The sequence below is a fragment of the Rhinichthys klamathensis genome, unplaced genomic scaffold (genome assembly GCF_029890125.1).
Source record: "Rhinichthys klamathensis goyatoka isolate OS25496 unplaced genomic scaffold, OSU_Roscu_1.1 h1tg000035l_1, whole genome shotgun sequence".
NCBI classification, from domain to species: Eukaryota; Metazoa; Chordata; class Actinopteri; order Cypriniformes; family Leuciscidae; genus Rhinichthys; species Rhinichthys klamathensis.
The window spans coordinates 3,639,298-3,660,711 of NW_026606583.1; positions in this window are offsets into that span (position 1 = coordinate 3,639,298).

The following is a 21,414-nucleotide window of genomic DNA, read 5'->3' on the forward strand; positions in this document are numbered from 1 at the left end:
TGAGGAGTTACCATGTAAGAACACTGGTACCACAAGGGAAAACTTAAGCTGTAATTCTACATAAGTCCTGCCGGTCATATGGTAAATACATGGTATACACATAGGAATCATCATGGTTTCAGTGTGTTCTTAACTGGTAACTACAGTATGGAAGACTGCGTGTGGAAGTGGAACAACTTGTGTGAATACATATTGTTGTTACAAAATGTAGTTACATAATGCCTGTTACACATGTGTACTTACACATACCTTTCCGTGGGTTGTTACATATGTGTAGTTACACAAATATTACAGTTGTAAATACTATGTACCAATGTGTATTTACACTGTAGTTACATACTAAGTACATATCTAGTAACCATGTAAGTTCACAGGTATTAGGGCCACTTAATATAAAGTGGGACCAAAAAATCACATGTTTACATATAGGCTAAAACGCCAATGTTCCACATACTGGAGGAGAACCTGACTGAACTTTTGGCCGGAACTTAATTTGGGCGTCCCACGACAGATCAGAAGAAATTTGAACTCAAAGCAGTTTAAAGGTAGAAATTACATGCTAATTACATGTCCTGAAATTACAGGAGAAGGACAGGGAATGTTTTCGTCTTTCCTGGCACTAATGACCATGTGTCTTACCTCCATTCATTGCCAATGAAACTTTCTGTCCCCATTCCGCCACTGAATCCAAGGCCTTCTGAGTTAAATCCCATTAAAAGTTCAGTGATTGTTAAATCATCTGCATATTTCACCGGAATTACTGAAGGAGGCAGACGAGAATCCAAGCTGTTTATGGAGATGACAAAAAGCAGTGGGGATAGAAGTCCCCCCCTAAATTGGGAATCAGGACATATGGATGGAATTACTTCTAGGAGATATTTGATGGATTCTAGGAAATGCAGCCTACTCGTCTACAGCTGGATGGACAATTGTTGGAAATCGTCCTTCTTTCTGTGGGACTACAGTGGATGTTTCACGAGTTCACACTTACATATAATTAGAGTGGATAAGATTTAATGCGTATTTGGCGTGCTGTCGGGGGGGAGGGCTCCGAGCTCGGAGTTTGGCCTGAACCCAGAGTACTCCCTCCTATGTGAGTGTTTAGGACTGGAAGTGTGGAGAAGGGGTGGTGGAGGGATGCTGCTAAACTATCAATGGAGTGAGGTGAGATTGCTGAATCTATATATACACCTCTTATCATTGATTGCTGAGTGGACTCCACTCGTGTTAATTAACTGAACGTGCTCCTCCCGAACTTTGTTAATAAAACATCATTAAGAGTAAGCTGAGTGAGCTAAGTCTGTTTACTTCTGACTGTTGCTAGCATCCTAAGAACCTAATTCGCATTAGGACAAACCAACATAAATCAATGCCAACCATGCCTGGTTTTCTACTTTCAAATGTGCGCTCCTTACGCTACAAATGCGATGAGCTGTACAGCCTATAACAATTTGAGTCTCGCACCGGCTGGGTATACAATCTCATAATCACAAATTCGTCAGTCTTGGTCATTAGACAGAGGTGATTGACTAATATCAAGTCAAGTCAAGTCCACAGAGAGGCTTAGAGACATTGGACAGAGGCGATTGACTAATATCCTAGACGGCCGTACTCTACTTGCGCATTCTAGAATATATTATTTATTCCCCATAGATCTGAACACACTTAATTAAGGTAAGACTATATCTAATCAGAGGACATGACCGTTACCATAGAACCAAGCTGACCAACTTTCCTTATTTTATTAGTAACTTTGTATAATCATGCCATGGTTTCCCACATACACTTAGTTAGAATATTTTTACAATAGTCAAAGGTTGAGGCTCACCCTATTTAGGTCTAATAACACTGTGTTGTTCTAAACGGAAAACCTATTATTAGCCTCTACAGTCTAAGTATACATGACTAATGCCAATGTTTTTGTCGGAGCTCTAAAACATCAGTCGGTGTTCCCCTCTGCTACACCTAAGCTGTATTTTAGTCTGTTACTAACCTGAGCGTAGATTTGTGGTGTTATGGACAGTAATCTGCTAAAGTGAATAATTTCAGAGTAAATCAGAATAAATCCTAAGACAGGTAAATGAATAATGCCAATTACATGATCAATTCAAAGATAATCAATACAAAACATCAAATGCGGAATAAAGAGTAAAATATGCATACCTGACATTAGAAAAAATACATAATGTTGAGTGTCTGAGGACATTCAGCATTACAGGCTGATCTGACTATAAATCACCCTGAGCCCTTTGCAACGTTTCCTTAAATACTCAGACTAAGACAGTGAGGCATGAACGTACAATAGGAATTTGCATTAATCAGTTCTCCAGACCTGAGGTGGTCGCAAGTTCCGTCATTATCAGCATAGTTCAACGAGTCGGTGTTTCCCGAAAACATAGTTCTAACAAACATTCGCAAACAGAATCGCAAAGTTGTGTGGTTGGAACTACAGCTCTCGACCTGTTGTTAGTAGCATAGATTCTTGTTTGTATGACATGTGGACTCAATAAATCCTTATCTTGAGCCAAATAAGCAAGCTGACATTCAGTACAATCTATATCTTTTATTTAGAATACATACAAATGTAATTTACGTCTTTTAGTTTGTCAAGAGATTTAATGCGTAGTTTTTGAAGAGTGCGCATGTGCGTACGTACTCCACTTCGTAAGAATGAGCCTACGTATGCTTAAATCTGGAAATAAAGGAACAAATGTGAAGTAATAAGCTTTCCCGCAACTTCACTCGGTGGGGTGTGGAGACAAATGGCTTTGAGTGTTTTTGCTGTCCATATCTCAGGAGATCATAGTATCGAAAGTTCTTTTTGTCTTACATACAATGGATCCTGCTCACTTGTGCAAATACACAAGGGGAATCTTGCAAGTTACATATATGATTGGAGGTTTTCATTCAAAATATAATTTGAAGAAGGATTTTTTGAAAATGCACTATACCCACTGCTAGTGTCCTCTTTGCAAATGACTTTTGAATTAATGTTTTCATTGCTAACTCCCCATGAGGTCTGCATTTTGATGCCTGTAGTACACAAGCTGATCTGGTTTGGTAACTTCTTCCATTTTCAAGAAACATGGTCTGATTTGTAACAGGCTGGGAGTTGATAAAAGCACTACTGAAGAAACTAAAGTTCTCAAGCACATGTTATGAGCCAAAACATTTTGACTACTTTTCTAATAGACATTTGGTCCTCCACGTGCTGCCAAAATAGTGCCGACCCGCCGATGCATGGACTCTACAAGACCCCTGAAGGTGTCTCTGGCACCAATACATTAGCAGCAGATCCTTCAAGTCCTGTGATACCCCTTTTCCACCAAGGCGGTTTGAGTGCTGGTCCAGAACCAGAGCCTAGTTTCAAATCAGTTCTTTGTCTTTCGACACCCAAAGCACCAGGTCTGAACCAGGAAAAGAGGTTCTTAAGGAGCACCAAAACACTGCTGGTCAAGAACCGCTTGCGCCAGGGGCTGGGGGCGGGGTTACCGTGATCAACAAGATGAACAGAAACTTGTGACTGCCATTTTTTAAATAGCAGCTAAACAAGCTAATAGCAGCTCGATTGTAATCTCCATCTATGCGAGTTGCGGCGAGCTGCACGAACGCGTTGGATTCGCCGTGTTTGGATTCCAATGTAGGTTCGCAAAGCCATGAGCATCAATAGTAAAGCAACGACCGCCATTGTTGATGGAAGACTTGTTCGAGATGCATCGGAGTGGCGTGGACCGATCGGAGCTGCAGGAGTGTTTGGAGAGCATAAGACTCCTTGTGCTTTTGGATCGCTTTTGCAGTGCTTTGATGAAGCCGAACCATCTTGAACAAGCCTGGTGTGTTTGTGTTTGGCGCTGCCGCGCTAGCGTTGCTGGGCAACATGAGATGTATACAGTGACGTAAGACCTGATTCTGTGGTGGCTCTCTAGCCAACCAACTTGGCTAGCCAACCAACTCGTTAGTCGAACCAACTCCGAACTGGCAATAGCTCTGGCTGTGAACTAGCACACCGTTCATGCTGTTGGAAAAGGGGTATAAGATGCAAGGTGGAGCCGTCGTGGATTGAACTTTTTGTTTCAGCACATCCCACAGTTGCTCAATTACAAAGAATTGAGATCTGGGGGATCTGGGGGATGTGGAGGCCAGGGCAACACCTTGAACTCTTCATCATTTTCTTCAAACCATTCCTGAACAATGTGTGGAGTGTGGCAGGGTGCCACTTCCAACAGGGAACACCGTTGTCATGAAGGGGTGTACCTGGTCTGCAACAATGTTTAGGTAGGTGCCACGGGTCAAATTTATGTCCACACGAATGGCCGGACCCAGGGTTTCCCAGCAGATTATTGCCCAGGCTAGAGCATTACACTCCCTCCACCGGCTTGTCGTTGTCCCACAGTGCATCCTGGTACCATCACTTCCCCAGGTAATCAGTGCACACGTACACGGTTGTCCTTGGGATGTAAATAAAACAGGGCTCATCGGACAAGGCGAACTTCTTCAACTGCTCCAAGGTCAGTTCCGAAGCTCGTATGCCCATTGTAGGCACTTTTTTTTGACGGTGGACGAAGATCATCGTAGGCACTTTGATTGGTCTCCTGCTGCAGCCCCATACGCAGCAGAATGCGATGCACTGTGTGTTAAAACATTCCTCTCATAACCATCACTATAATTTTGTGTGACTTGAGCCACAGTAGACCTTCTGTTGGCTCGGACCAGACGGGATAGCCTTTGTTGCCTTCGTGCATCGATGAGCCTTGGGCACCCAACACCCTGTCGCCGGATTGTGGTTTGTCCCTCCTCGGACCACTGTTTGTACATTCTCACTATTGCACTATTAAGTATTTAATTCCATTGAGTTGGCTCTATCACTCTCTCTTCCCTCCACCTAGCTGGTGTGTGGTGAGCGCACTGGTGCCGTTGTACTGTGGCTGCCGTCTCATCATCCAAGTGGATGCTGCACACTGGTGGTGGTTGAGGAGAGATCCCCTGATATGATTGCAAAGCGCTTTGGGTGTACAGTAGTACATATGAAAGTGCTATATAAATGGTTCATTCATTCATTCCTAATTGAGTTCTTAAGTGTATTATTCATCTTGTGTTTCTCACTAGACCTGGTAAGAACAGTAGAATAGAAAAAACAACAACTTTGTGTTTAAAACGATTAAGTATAAATATTAAGCAATAAATTATGTGGCCAATGTTTGTCCGAAACAAAGTTATTGAGCAAAAATAACACATAAATATGGGATTAAGTACATATCTGGGTGAACTAAATGTTTTTTGTTGAAGTATTTACTTTGAAACTATTTCACTCAGGTAAATTTCACAAACAATTAAAAAAGCAGCAAGAAACACAGTGAATTATACGTGAATTTATAAAATAGAAAGACTGAAATAGTATGTTGTTGTAATACATACTCCAATAATCTAATCTGCTTTATTTACACCTTGGAAAAAAAAATGCCATGGTAAAGGTATCAAGAGCAACGTGACATTGGTTATTTTGGTTTGATAATTTTGCATGTTGAATGAAAAGGGCATAACTCAAGCTTTTTATCAGGAATAGACACTCATAAAATCTGAAATTAGATAGCTTTTAGCAGCTTTAAAAAAAAAAGAGCATTTTCTCACAATTTAATACTCCATAGTTTCATATCAATCGGTGAATTACAAATTTAAAAAGTAGTAAAGAAAAAAGATTACAATATTATTTGCAACAATATTAAGTGTAATCACATCTGTTGTACCAAATGGTTCTTAGAAACAGCACCACAAACAAAGATCAAGCAAAAGTGTATCAACACTAATGAAGACTCTGAGGCTCTTTGATTATGGCAAGCTGCTCTGAATCATGTCATTAGTGCATGTACTGCTCCCCCTGAGGTGTAAATATAATTTATTCAAAATTGATTCAAAATGTTTTTTTATAAAGTTCAGGAACTCTCAACAAAGGAGTGTGGGTCAATTCTTGATGTGAATATTTGATAAATAAGAGTATGCTGTGATTTTGTGGACTTTTTCCCAGAGAGTACACTGAACTTTTCTTTAAAATTATTACACTTAAAGGTAGGGTATGTGATTTGTTCCAGAAACATGTTATACTCGGAGCAGCTAGTGACTCAAATCGATGGATTTCAGTGGTAACACTATCAATGCCGAAATGAATCCGCAGCAGTCAGGTGGTACAGGTTAGTGCTCTTTAAGTTGTTTTTTGTTCATTATTATTGTAATGTTATGTGCTTTGAGACGTGAGGTAGTTTTACTGCTTTTGTTTGCTCCCCGCTGTACGCATTCATGTGTTTTGAAGGAGGGGTGGCTTTTCGAGACGCTCTGGAGTGCGTTTCCCGAAAGCATCGTTATCCAACTGATCGCAATTTCCATTGAACTCTATTGGTAACGACGGAACTTGCGACCATAGTTGGCTTTGGGAAACGTACCCCTGAATGGGATCTTATGCTTTAAAAGCTAGCTCGCTATTGCTAGCCCCTCTGAAAATTGCCTACCCTACCTTTATCAGATGATTGTTTTTCAGTAGGCCTATCTTTCCCTTTGGTTATCTTTGTGGCCAAAAAATACTTATTGGGAAATAATACTCCTAGTTATGAACCTTGCATGAATTGCATTTTTTTTAAACTCCATGTATGTTTTTGAAAACATTTAGGTTATTAGCCGAAGACAGCCTTTGACAGGAGGATGCCAGATGTCAGTATGTGAGGCCATTTACATTATTTTTTACTCTATTTCAACTGCTTTCTCTTGTCAAGTCAACTCACCTTCTTTTATATAGCACTTTTTACAATACAAAATGTTTCAAAGCAGCTTTATAGTGATAATAGAAAATGAAAACAACAATGATTGTTTTGGCTGTACAGCACTTTTTACAAAGTGACACTGACAATTACTTGTCTGGCATATATAATAGAGCGTTTTTAGTAATTTCTGCAGATCCGTGTGAACTGGAAACATTTTGATAACGTTTTTATGTGTAGAGAGGAAAAACTTTTGTCGAGAAAAACAAACAAACAGAAATTTGAAGAAGAACACTATAGAATACTAGTTTTACATCATTTGAAACTGCTACAGCAGCAGGGAAGATTCATGGGCATTAATTTGCGTTATTTTAATGTTATGTTTAGTTTTTACCTAAAACCCTGTTTAGACTGTAAAACACAAATCTGGACATGTCCATATTCAAGTATTTCATTCAATGGGCTTAAAACAACTAGTCCTTTTACATATTTACTTCACAAACAACTGACAGTCGGGACCTAAATAGGATTTCATTTACAATAATAAATCCTAAAATAAGTAAAAAAGTACAACATTCTTTGGAATGTATAGTGAAAGTAAAAGTTTACCATAATAAAAATACTCTGATAAAGTACAGCTTCAAAAATTATTTAAATACAGTAATGAAGTAAAAATACTTCAATGTCCACTACTGCTCAAAATCTTATTTTACATAAGACATGTTATTGCATTGTTTACATGCCATCCTAAAAATCCAAAGCTTGTACGGCAGGGATGGGCAACTTCGGTCCTGCAGGCCACTATCCTGCAGTGCGTCATCCCTAATCAAACACACTTGAACAAGCAAATCAGTGTGTTCAGGATTGCTAGAAAGTTACAGGCAGGGGAGTTTTTATCAGGGTTGGAGCTAAACTCTGCAGGACAGTGGCCCTCCAGGACCAAACTTGCCCATCCCTGTTGTACAGGGACACTCAAAAACAGCGTGAGATCTAACACAACAGTCAAAGATGTCTGTCTGAACGTGTTTGGCTATAGATCCAGTTTTTTAAATACAATTTTTTTTAAGGCAAACCTAGCAGACCACTCAAAAACTGAGAGATGTGGCAAAGGGGTCCGTCTCAATTTGTATGACTGTAGTGGTGGTGCTTTATAGGGGATGTTGTTTTCGAACAGCTAAACCACGCTAATGAGAAAAAGAACCCTACTACAAATGTCCAAATGTCAATATGTCAGAGATGCGGCTCACAATGTCCCAGCTTCCTGTCTGGGCCATGTACAATAATGGTCAAATGTTTAGAATAATTTGGAGACATCCTTCTAATATGCTGATTTGGTGCACATTTTTTTTACGTTATTATTGGTGATCAATAATAAGATTATTATGATTATTAATAATTAGCAAGGTAGAAAACAGTTAATATTTTTGTGGAAACTGTGATAAAAAAAAAAAGTCAGAATTCGTTGATGCATAGAAAGTTCAATGAACAGCAAATCGTTTGTAACATACATGTATTTCCTGTCCTTTCTGAATAAAAGTATTAATTTCTTAATTTTTTTTAAACCTTACTTAGCCCAAAAAATTTAATTGTATCACAGCTTCCACTAAAATATTAAGCAGCAAAAGCTGTATTTAACAATGATGATAACAATAGTTCCTTGAGCAGCAAATCATCATATTAAAAAGGAATTCTGCGGATCATGTGAAACTGAAGACTGGAGTAAGGATGCTGAAAATTCAGCTTTGCCATCACAGGAAATATAAATAAATATATTAAAATAGAAAAGACTGGATAAACTTCTGTACGGGAAAAGACGAAATTTGCTTTTGTATAAAAGCCATCGCAAATGACATTAAAACACGTCCATCACATCAAGTTTTCTTTCCTCATCTAAATTTACATCCCATTTTTAAAAATTCAGAACAAGTCAAATTATTCTTTACTACATTCTCTCCTTCATCAGTACAGGAACAGCTTCCCATTGTCACCACGCACATTGTCGCAGAAGACTACAGCTGTGATCTCTCCTGTCTCCTGTTATTTTGAAAGCAGCAGGGTGACGTGTTGACGAGAAGCAGTCAAAGGAACCAGAGCTCAGTGGGATGACAGATGTGTAGGAGTCGCTCGTGCTTCCAGAACACACTTCACCTCTGGCTTCCAGTCTCACCGCCTCAGGCCCAACCTTGATTTTACCCAGGCGAGACCATAATCTTAATTTAGCATTACTTAAGGCAGAGGCCACGCTGAGAATCTAAAAATGCAAGCGACCAACAGGAGGCGTCATCTTCAATATCAAGGTGTCTTTGAAGAACAGATAAAATGTTCATGATAGGCACCATGGTAAAGCAGATGAAAGCCTCTACAAACTTCAAGTTAAATCAAAGAGACATTATTCAGTTAAGGGTTTGACCAAAAAAAACTACTTGTAATAGATAATATGTTTACAAAAATATCTGAGTCTGAGACATACAACCGATAAAGTATGGTCTGCACTGTAGTGCGGAGCGGTCACCGTGATTTTGCCAAGACAGACATGTTCCTGGATCAACATATTAGGTTGATCCTAGAAAAACATTCCTCTCCGCAGATTTAGTCTTAACCCTATCCCTACCCCAAAACCCCTATCCATAATTTATCCCTAAAATCACAGGGAAATGATATGTGAATAACACTGATGTAGAAGCACCTGACCCTGGTTGTAAGCCTAAACTTGAAATAAACTGTAAACTTGTCCCTCAAATCTGATTAGTTGATTGGAATGTTGGGTAACACTTTATGAATTAATTCATGCTTAATAATAATAATAATGCATTTTATTTAAAAGCGCCTTTCTGGACACTCAAGGTTGCTGTACAAAGTAGAAACACCAGAATATGTAAAATTAATCAAGAGAATAAAATAAAACATAAAACATGGCACAAATACAAGTAAACGGGACAATGGATGTTTCACAGTAAATAAGATATTTTGAACAGGTAAGTCTTGAGTATGGATTTGAATTCTGTGAGCGAGTTTGTGTTCCTAATGTGAGATGGAAGAGAGTTCCACAGTTTGGGTGCAGACCAGCAGAAGGCTCTGCTCCCCTTAGTACTGAGGCGGACAGAAGGAACAGAGAGATGAGTGGAAGAAGAGGATCGGAGAGTAAGGGACAGGGTAACAACATGGAGGAGGTCAGAGATGTAAGGAGGAGCAAGATTATGGATGGCCTTGTAAGTAAGCACAAGAATTTTGAACTCAATTCTACGTTGAACCGGTAGCCAATGTAATTGTTGAAGAATAGGAGTAATATGGTGAGAAAAGTGAGGTTTGATTATAACACGTGATGCCGAATTCTGGACCAACTGGAGCTTATGTAGGGTTTTATGAGGGAGACCAAAAAGAAGAGAATTACAGTAGTCAATACGCGAAGTAACCAGGCTGTGAACAAGGATGGAAGCAGAGTCAATGGTAAGGGAGGGGCGGAGACGGTTGATATTACGGAGATGGAAATAAGCTGACCGTGTGATGCTATTAATGTGAGATTGAAAAGATAGTGTACTGTCGAGGATGACACCCAGACTCTTGACCTGAGGGGAGGGGAAAACTGCGGTATCATCAATAAGGAGAGAAAAACTGTCAAATTTAGAGAGTGTATTTTTAGTGCCATTGACAAGAAGTTCTGTTTTATCGGTGTTCAATTTTAAGAAATTAGAACTTAACCAGGATTTTATTTCTTGTATGCAGGAGATGAGGGAAGAGGGAGGAAATATGGAATTTGGTTTACTGGAAAGGTAGAGCTGGGTGTCATCCGCGAAACAGTGAAATTGAATATTAAATTTACGGAAAATATTGCCAAGTGGTAAAATGTATGTGATGAAGAGGAGGGGCCCCAGGACAGAGCCCTGTGGCACGCCTGAGGTAACTGGAGACGGCTGGGAACTAAAGGATTTGATAATGATGAACTGAGTGCGGCCAGATAGGTAGGACTGAAACCAATGTAAAGGAGTGTTAACAATGCCAATGGAGGATAACCTATGGAGGAGGATGGAATGAGAAATTGTGTCAAAGGCCGCACTCAGATCAAGGAGAACCAGGATGGATAACAGACCAGAATCAGCTGCAATGAGAAGATCATTAGTTATTTTGAGGAGTGCAGTTTCTGTGCTATGTAGTGGACGGAATCCAGACTGAAAAGGTTCATAGAGCGAGTTGTGGGTGAGGTAAGTGTGCAGTTGAGCAGCAACTATTTTTTCTAAAGTTTTAGAAATGAAGGGTAAATTAGAAATGGGATGAAAATTATTGAAAATATTTGGATCTGAACCAGGCTTTTTAAGTATCGGAGTGACTGCAGCAGTTTTGAAGAGTGAAGGAACAATACCAGTGGTAAGAGATACATGTATAATGATGGAAATAAGGGGGAGCAGGGAGGGGAGGCAAGATTTAACCAAATTAGTGGGAAGGGGATCTAACAGACAGGTAGAAGGCTTTGACTTATGAATTGTTTCAGCGATCTCAGAGAGACTGGGAAGTTGAAAAATGGATAATAAATTGTAATGGTTGGGGAGGATCATATGAGGAAAACGGAAGGATGTTAGGATCAATGTGACAATGGATGTTACGAGTCTTATCATTAAAAAATATCAAGAGGTCATTACAAGTGGCAGTAGAATACATGTTCGAAGGAAAAGAATCAGGTGGCTGGTGAATCTTATTAAGTATGGAATACAGTGACTTAGTGTTGCCTCTATTGGAGTTAATTAGACCAGAGTAATAATGTGATTTAGTTTGTGCGATTGAGTCCTTGTAATAAGATATATGAGCTTTATGCATTTCTTGGATAGTGAGACCAGTTTTCCTGTAAAGGCGCTCGAGCAGTCTGGATTTAGTTTTCAGAGTCCGGAGTTGAAGAGTGAACCAGGGAGCAGACTGAGTGAAAGAAACCGAACGAGTTTTAACTGAAGCAAGAGAGTTTAAAATAAAAGCTAATTGATCATTATAGTGAGTAACCAGGTCATCCGGTAAGGAGTTATTGACCAGCAGGGGAATATTGTCAATGCAGGAGGAGAGAGTATCAGGATCAATGTCCTTGATATTCCTAAAGGAAATAGACCGGGTTGGTTTGGTAGAGAAGAGCTGAAGTGTAACACTAAAAGAAATAAAAAATGATCGGTGATAAGGAGATTGTCAACTGCACAGTTAAGAGGAGTAAGTCCAGAGCAGCACAGTAAATCCAGACAGTGCCCTTTGGAATGAGTTGCACAGTTAATGTATTGACTAAATCCAAAGCTGTCCAGACAAGATGAGAAGTCTTTGGTGAGAAGAAGATTGCTATTGTCCAAATGAATGTTAAAGTCCCCAAGCACTATTACATTAGATGAAAGTGTAGATAAGTAAGTGAGCAAAGTCGAAAATTCAAGCAAAAAGTCCTTGTGTGGCTTAGGGGGACGGTAGACTGATGTGATGATCGTTGGGGTTGGTCCTTGTAATTTAAAAACCAAAGACTCAAATGTATTAAAATCAGGAACAGACACCGGCAAGACTTTCCATTTCTCGCGATGGATTATCACGAGACCTCCTTCGCGAGAACCGCGTGGTTTGCAAAGGTAAACAAACCCCGGAGGAGTAGCGTGATTAATTCGGGAAAAGTCATTTGGCTGTTGCCAGGTTTCAGATAAACACATAAAATCAAGGTCACGATCATTGATGAGATCGTGAATGAAATGACCCTTTCCAGTGAGAGAGCGCATATTAAGGAAGCCAAAGTTGACGGTAGTGTTGCCACATCCATACGTGGTATTAGCCGACCTGGCTAGGCTGGCCAACCAAAAATGATCAGCTGCCCGGCTGGAATTCCTGTGAGGACGACGACGAGAAGTGGACCAGAAGGATTTAATTGCAGTGGAGTTTCCATAGTGATAGTTCCTACGTGACCCGCGATGGATGTATCTCCTGCGGGAAAGATGAACGCTGCCCATATCGGGATGTAGTGGAGCCGATCGAGATCCAGGTAGACAGCGAATCCAGAGGAGCTCGGCGACTGAATACGGGTACAGACCAGCAACAGGTTGGTGGAGGATTATTGATAGAATCCAGATGAGTGCAAACCAAATGTAGATAGCGTTGGTCCCCATGGTAAGCAGTTTCAGGAACAGAGCAGAGTAGAAGCCGGAGGTAGATACGTGTTCTCTCACTAAGCATTAATGGTTGGATGAGTGAAAATCCATAATCCAGTAATACAAGTACAAAATCAAAGCTTAAAACATTAAAAATTCACCGGTGAGTAGCGGCAACTAAACGCGCCAGCGTGCACTCAAACCGGTGCATGGTTTATTTGCTTAACTAATGCAAATATAATCATGTGTTAATGTATGACTCATGAAGAAGAAAAAAAACAGTTTTGCTGCTTAATTTATTTGTGGAAACTGCTAAGGCAGCAACATAGTGTCGGCCCAGATCCGGGCCACATCTGGTACATGTGGATTCAACGCGTACCAGATGTGCGCAGGATCTTCGCCGAAACTATGTTGCTGTCTGGGTGTGATATACTACAGTTAAAAAAAGTTTGGGGTAAGTAAGTTCTAGGGAGTTAGAAAGAAATTAAATACTTTTATTCCGAGAGGACACATTAAATTGATCAAATGTGACAGTAAAGGCATTTATAATGTTACAAAAGATTTCTATTTCAAATGAAAGCTGTTCTTTTGACATTGCTATTCATCAAATCATTCTTTCATTCATCCATTCATTCATTCATTCATATTAGAAGGGCTTCTGAAGGATCACGTGAGACTCAAAACTGAAAAGTGTAATGTAAAGCCTGAGAAATTACATGCATTAAAGTAGCTTATGGTTCTTATTAGATCATTATGATAATCATATTGGCGATTTTCGGCTCAATCGGAATGATGCATAAATCTAAATCAGCTCTTTTCCACAGTATCAGAAGCCTGAAGTGTCATTGTCAAGTGTATTGTAAACAGTAATTTCATATCAAGATTGCATTCATATAGAGCCTAGATGTATACCTAGAACAATTGATAGTCACTACAGAAATATCCATGACTTTTTAAGGTCTGTAAATCCAACGTTTAAAATGACTGGAAACCCAATGTACAGTTCTCAACTCTTTTGCTTTTTGTTATTTGTCATTTATGGCTTGCTCCAATCCGTTTCAGTGCAGACTTTGGGCTTTCTGTCAGGTTCATTGGCACAATAATTCCTCAGAGAATTCTAGTCTATTATCTGAGGAAAATCTCAGAAATTTAATTTACAATCTGTGTACCATAATGCTAAGAAAATGTGATTTTAAACAGTTAAATGACTTCCTGAAAAAAAAAAACAGTATAGTGTCGTAACTTATAGATTCATAAAAGCAACAGTGTAATTCATTATCTATCAAGCAGCATTTTCAATGCTAAACGCACGCACACTGTGGGAACATGTTCATCTGCTGAAGTTCAAATGGAGCCAGCTCTCATGATGCTGACAGTGGGCCCCAGGAACACCCGGCTTACCCCAGGGAGACTTTATCTGAAGATAATTTGGTGACTGTCAGATCTCATTCATGTGGGCAGTGTTCTCTGCACTGTGAAACCCTTCTGCTTTTGGGCACTTGAAGCAAAGCCCACAGAAAAATCACGCTGGCAGTAATAGGTTTAAATTCAAGGGCCTGATAATATGATTCTGACACATTGCACAATGCTGCTTATATGGGTGATTCAAGTTGAAATCTGGTTTGTGTCATTTCTAAAACCCACCTGCCTATTTTTGTCTCTCACCTCTTGCAGTATCCTCTCAATAGAAGTGGCAAAAGCTTCCCATTCTTTAAAGAGAAAAGTAACCACCCCTTCCATGATTTCAAGACTACCATTTTCTTAAATATATTATAAATTTTATTCAAGTGTCTATTTACAGTGCAAAGTGCAAAGTATAGGGAGTAAGGCCAAAGCCACTAGATGACAAGCCTGCAACCTTTAGCCAAAAAGCGTAACGGCTAATGCTAACGCTGGTACAGGGAAAGGAGAGCACAGGCCATTATTTATGAATGGATGTCAATGGAGAGGAGGCTTCACCACACAGAATAAACCGCTTTAGTTAGGAAACACCTTATTTAAGTAATCGACAGTACGCTAATCTTCAACATGTTTTACGGTAAACAATACTTTTGTTGGGAAAGATATGTATATTTTACTATAATAAAAATGTTATTTTATAAGGGAAGACAGAGAAGGTAATGTCGCGACAGGCAGGACTCATTTACGGCATTAACATAGTATTTAATAGTAATATTGAGTGATATTGTATATTGTCTAAAGGAAGTAAAAAAAATACCGATGTTTTCTTTCTTTGGCCTTCAGGTTTTACCAGTTTTGATAAGACTTGAACTGTAATGACTAACTGCATGTATGCATATATGTTGATAATATTATGCACTTTAATTAATAAAGACAAAATGATTCATTTAATTATAAATATTGTGTTATGTTGTTTAATTAAAATAAAACATGAAGTGTTGTGTCAACTACTGTGTGCGAAATGATGATGATATAACACTTTTTAATGAATGATGGTAAAATACTACATATAATTTTAATGAATTAAATATGTATTAAATTACAATTAAGTTTTAAGTGTAATCTTAAATGTAGTTTTTTTAGCGCCCTGCAGTGACTAGTTGCAGCTAATAGACATATTCAGGTTTTGTTCCACTCTAAAGCACATTCCACAAACAATACAGTCCTACTATACCTTTATTAGCGATATAACCCCAAATATAGAAGATTTATTCAGTGGCGAATGGAATATAGAACATCTGACTTCACTGCCATTACACGATAGGCTGAGGTGCGTCATGTGATCCAAGTTAGCCGTTACGCTTTCTCCAATAGTAAGAGATACAGACCCTGTCATCTTCCTAATATAAGACCATCTCTGGTAAGGCATGTTGCAGATACTATTGATGCGATCAACCTTTTGCAGAACCTTTTGCTTTTTAATTAATATAATATACTGTGTTATAAAATAGTCAAATACTGAGGTGCAAACACATTTTACACTTATTGCAAAGAAAATACTGCTATTTTTACAGTGTAAATATAATCTATCTGTAAGAAAGTTCCACTGAAGGCAAGCTGTAGAACCCAAGTGCAGTTTATTTTCCAAACATGATCAAACATAAAACAAAGACTTGACTAAGCATAACGTAGCATAACATTTCCTGGAGAAATTTGTAACCATTAGACAGTCTACCCTCGACTTCTGATCCTGCAGATAGTCCTATGGCCACCAGGTTTCTAGACTCTTTTGAGCCAATTACCATATCCGGTTTAACAGATGTAGTTGCTAAGTTGAAGCCTACTGTCTCATCTCTTGATATTGTTCCTACATGGTTTTTCAAACAGATATTTCAGAATGTTGGGTCATGGATTTTGTCCATTATAAACAAATGCCTTCTCTCAGGTTTTGTTCCAGCTCTTTGCAAGCATGCCATGGTGAAACCAATATTGAAAAAGCCTAATATGGACATTACAAATTTATCAAATTTTAGACCCATTTCAAACTTATCTTTTATATCTAAGATCCTTGAGAAAACTGTGTTACTGCAGTTACAGAGCTTCCTCGATGCGAATAGTATCCTTGAAAAATTCCAGTCTGATTTTAGGAGATTAACCACAGTACTGAATCTGCTTTATTAAGAGTTTTGAATGACATTCTGTTATCTCTTGATTCTGGGGACTCTGTCATTTTAATTATTTTAGATCGGAGTGCAGCGTTTGATACTGTTGACCACAGAATTTTACTGTCACGCCTCGAAACATTTGTGGGCATCCGAGGAAATGCTCTTAACTGGTTTAAGTCTTATCTTACAAAAATAACCTGTTCAGTTTGCATTGGAGGTTCTGTTTCGTCTGTAGCTCCTCTTACCTGTGGCGTTCCGCAAGGCTCCATTTTGGCTCCTACTCTGTTCTAATTATACATGTTACCGCTAGGATCAATTTTCTTTTCCCTTATATGCAGATGATACCCACATCTATTTGCCTTTCAAGTGCACTGACACAAAAGGCCTGGAAACCCTTTTGGCGTGTTTGAATGATATCAAATCCTGGATGGCCTCACATTTTTTACATTTAAATGCGAGCAAAACTGAGGCTATTGTGTTCGGACCCTCTGTAGGAAATGGGGAAAACTCTTTTAATGTTTTAAACCTGTACTCTGACATCAAACCTACAGTTAAGAGTCTGGGAGTTACTTTGGATTCCTCTCTTAAGCTGGATAAACACATAAACTCAGTAGTTAAATCAAGTTTTTTTTTTCACTTGAAGCTGTTATCTAGAGTAAAGTCTTTCCTATCACCGAAAGAGCTTGAAAGAGTTATACATGCTTTCGTTCTATCCCGCCTGGATTACTATAATTCTTTATATGCAGGAATATCTCAGTTTTCCTTTACAAGGCTTCAAATGGTCCAAAACGCTGCTGCTAGATTCCTAACCGGGGTTCGTAAACATGAACATATTACTCCTATTTTATTGCCTCTTAACTGGTTGCCGGTCGATTTAAAAATATTGCTGTTTGTTTTTAAATCCTTAAATGGCCTTGCATCTTCTTACTTATCTGAACTGTTAACTGTGAATGTGCCCGGTAGGTGTCTACGGTCCACGAGCAGTTATAATCTGTCCCTGCCACATTCCTGATTAAAGTCGAGAGGGGATCGTGCCTTTGCAGTTGTCGGTCCGGCTGTGGAATAGCCTCTCTGTATCCCTGAGATTGTTGTCCTCTTTATATGAGTTTAAATTTTAATTTAAGCTGTATTTTTTTGACCGGGCATTTCACTAAAATCCTCCACATTTCAATTATGGTTCTATTACATTATCTCAATGGTAATGGTGTTTTTCTTTTCATTTCATGTTTCCTGGATTTTTGTTTTGTAAAACACAATGGTCAACTTCTGTTGTGTTTATTCGTGCTATATAAATAAAATGAATGAAATGAAATAACGTGCCATAACTTGACAAACTCTCACCAAACAGTGGTTACAGGTAACAATACTTGACAAGGGACACCTGTGAACAATCAAGACAATAAACCAATCATAACATGACAAATAAGGCAAGGGAACACATGGCAGGGTCACATGACTAGAACAGGTGATCAAATGACAGACATGAAACAAAACCAAAACAAGACGTGACATATCCCCCCCCCCCCCCCCTCTATGGGTGGCTCCAGACACCCAAAAAAAACCAAAACAGACGCAAATAGTTCAGGAGGGTGGTGGAGCGGAAGCGGTCTTGGGGGAGGGATGGTGGGCCAGGGGAACAGGGCATGGATATGGGGGCCTGGGCCATGGAGCGTTGGTGGGCCTGGGCCGTGGAGTGAGGGCGGCGTCGGCAGTGCAGGAAGCCAGGGCGTAGCTGGCCAAGGACCTACTGGGGGATCAGGGGAGTGAGGTTTACCTGTACAGCTCTCACTAGCTGGGCTCCGTTACACAGACAAAACATCCCTTGAGTCATAGAGCTAGTTTTAACTCAAAGAGCAATGCACCAGAACAACAGAGGTTTCATCAGGTGAACAGAACAATATATTTTACTACACATACAATATAACTTTAGGCTATTACTATTGTCGCGCTGTGTGTCTGTCTCCCGTGAGCCTGTCTCTTCTCCTCCTCCATTACGTCTTATCTGCGTGCCGCTCTGCATTGGTAGCGCGCACGTGACTGTGCGCGCCTTGGCACTCGCGACCAGGTGAATTAAATTGGGGTAATCAGAAGCTCGCGCTCAGTTCAATGAGCGGGAGCACATATACACAATGCAATCATTTGGTTGTAATGAAATGGACTGAGAGGACGGCAGAAGCATTGTGCATCCACTGTGAGGAATGAGACTTTTGATTGTGACGGGCTATCGGTAAGCTCATGGACTGTCATTTAGATCTTTGTCCGTTTAGGTGCAGAAATGTATTTAATAAGCTAAATGTGTTAATGTGGGTGTGAGTTAAGAGTTGTCACTGCATAGTTAAAGAAATAAATCTAAAACCAAATGCTTGGATGTATATGGTTAAAAAAATGTGGGCTTCTTACCTTATATTTGTGAGTAAATACTTAAATAGACTTGTTAATGCTTAAAATACATATTAGTAAATGCTGTTAAAATATAATTGTTTGTGGGACATTATACTTCATCTAAAAATATTTTATATTGTTGGAATACTTACCTTGACATGTGTTTACTGTAACTGTGAATAATACCTGTTTATTCAAAATGCTTATTTTTGTATTTAAAGGTTTTTCACCTGTTACTTCTATTACTTCTGTTGAATTGGTCAAAATAAAATCATCTGAGTGAAATCCGAAGTCTGGTCCTTGTCAAGTGTGGACACCTCACAGCTAGAAGAAAACACTTGACAGTGAAAAACCGGCCTGGCCAGAAGGAAACCGGCTGTGACCAGTGAAGACTCCACAAAAGCCCACCGCAAAGAGGGACAAGACTCCACCTGGGGGCCTGGAGGACATCAACTACCTGCCGTCCACCTGTCAGTCCAACAGCCAAAAAGGGCAACATGGCCGAGTCCAAGTCACTCGAAGAGCTGAAATTGGAGCGAACTACAGTAAAAAGACTTTTTTCCCGACTCGCCAACCATATAAAGAGGACCCACATGGAGATGTCTGTAGAGGAGCTGCAAGATAACTTCAAAAGACTCACAGCAGAGGGCGCCAAAGTGATGGATGTAAATGAGGAGGTTGAGGCTGCTTACATTGAACTCGGCAGAGGAACCGAAGCGGAAGGCGCACCTGAGTTAAGTGACCAGCAGAGAGCCGACCTCGAGAAGACGGAGAAAGAGTGTGAGCAGAAGTTAAAAGAAGGAAAGCACCTAGTTCAGGAGACACTATGGGCCTCATTTGGTGAGAGAGAACTGACCCTTGCTCTAAAAGCTGCAGAGGCAGAGTGTGAGAACGTCTTCTCCGCTCAGCCTAACACACCCCTGGAGGCGTATGACTTTATGCTCCACCATTTAGAGAGCCTGGTGCGCAAAGCCAAAGAAGCGCACCAGACCTGGAACCGCTGGGCTCCCCCAGCCGAGAAGCAAGACTCCACTCGTCGGCTAACGGAGCTCGAAACCCAACTTCCTAAGCTGGTGTCAAGGAAAGCCGCCCTGATCGGAGCAGCAAGAATTAAAGAGGACACCAAGAAGGTACCCGTCACAGCCCACAGCGCAGCCCCTGTTGCAGCAATAAAGCTCAAAGCCACAGCTTTACCAAAGTTTACTGGCAGCCAGCGTGAGTACTACAGATGGAGGAAGGAATGGGAGGCTCTGCAGAGGCAAGGTGAACCAACCGGGTCCAAAGAGGTGAAGAAATTTCAACTACTTGATAGCCTCGAGGAAAGAGTGGCCAAGGATCTACGGCTCTCTACTTACACTTCAGCAGACGAGATCTTCAGAGTCCTAGAGAACCGCTATGGAAACCAAGCCACCATCGCCATTGAGATTGTCGAAGAGCTACAAGCTATTCCACCTGTCCGTGGTAACCACCCGAGAAGAATCATAGAGCTCATCCAAGCAGTGGAAAAAGCCCTCTATGATTTGACTGAACTGAAGAATGCAGAAGCCATAAAAAACCCACTGGTGTTAAAATCCATTGAGAGTAAGTTGCCAGAGTCTCTGAAGAAAGACTGGCTTACCCACGCTACTGACCCGAATAATGCTGTGACCCACTGGAACCGCTTTGACAAGTTACTGGCATACCTCCAATCCCAAGAGTCCATCTATGAGCAGTTAGAACAGCTGGGAGACATCGACCCTGCCAAGGAAAAGACCAGGTTTCAAACCAAGCATGCCCGAACACGGACAGTTAAATCCAGCAGTGAAATAGCAGGCTGCATCATCTGTGGAGATCCGAAACACAAAAGAAAACTTTATATCTGCAGGAGGTTTAGGACCACTACAAAGTTCCAAGAAAAGAGGAGCGCAGTGCAACAGCTTGGAGCCTGTGAGGGGTGCCTCGAAATCCACAGCGAACCCTGCAGAAAAACTACTTACCTGTGTGGGAATCCAGAGTGCAGAGACCAACACCACTACCTCCTCTGTCCCTTGCCCAGACACCAGTCCCAAAGACCCAAGTTCGGTCCTGTGAGAGCTGAGGGGAAAAGACACACCGAGGCCCAGGAAGAGTTTCTCTCTAAACTTTCATCTGAGCTAGCGCAGCAGTGTCGCAATGCTTTCTGCAACATCGCATCTCAAGCATATAACTCCACTACAGCAGAGAGAGGCCTTCTGGAGGAGACTGGTCTGCACGAATACCCAGTGCTCCTGATGCTCCTTGACGTCACTGCCAATGACGGGCAAAGAATCGGAACACTTATTGATCTTGCGTCTGACACGAATTACATAACCCATAAAGCTGCAAGCAAGCTGAACCTCCGCAGTGAAGATGTTGCACTAGTCGTCCATGGCGTTGGAGGGATGAAAGTGTCTGTTGCAACCAAGCGCTACCTCCTTAAGATCCGCGTCAGCACTCCGAGAGGAACTTTGAAGTCTCACCAGCTGATCTGCTATGGACTTGACAAGATTGCAGAAGTGCACAGACATGTTCCATCTGACAAGTTGCAGAAGATCTTCCCCGATGTTCCCCTCAAAGACCTCATCAGACCCAGAGAAATCCAGCTTCTGATCAGCCACAAAGAAGGGCAGC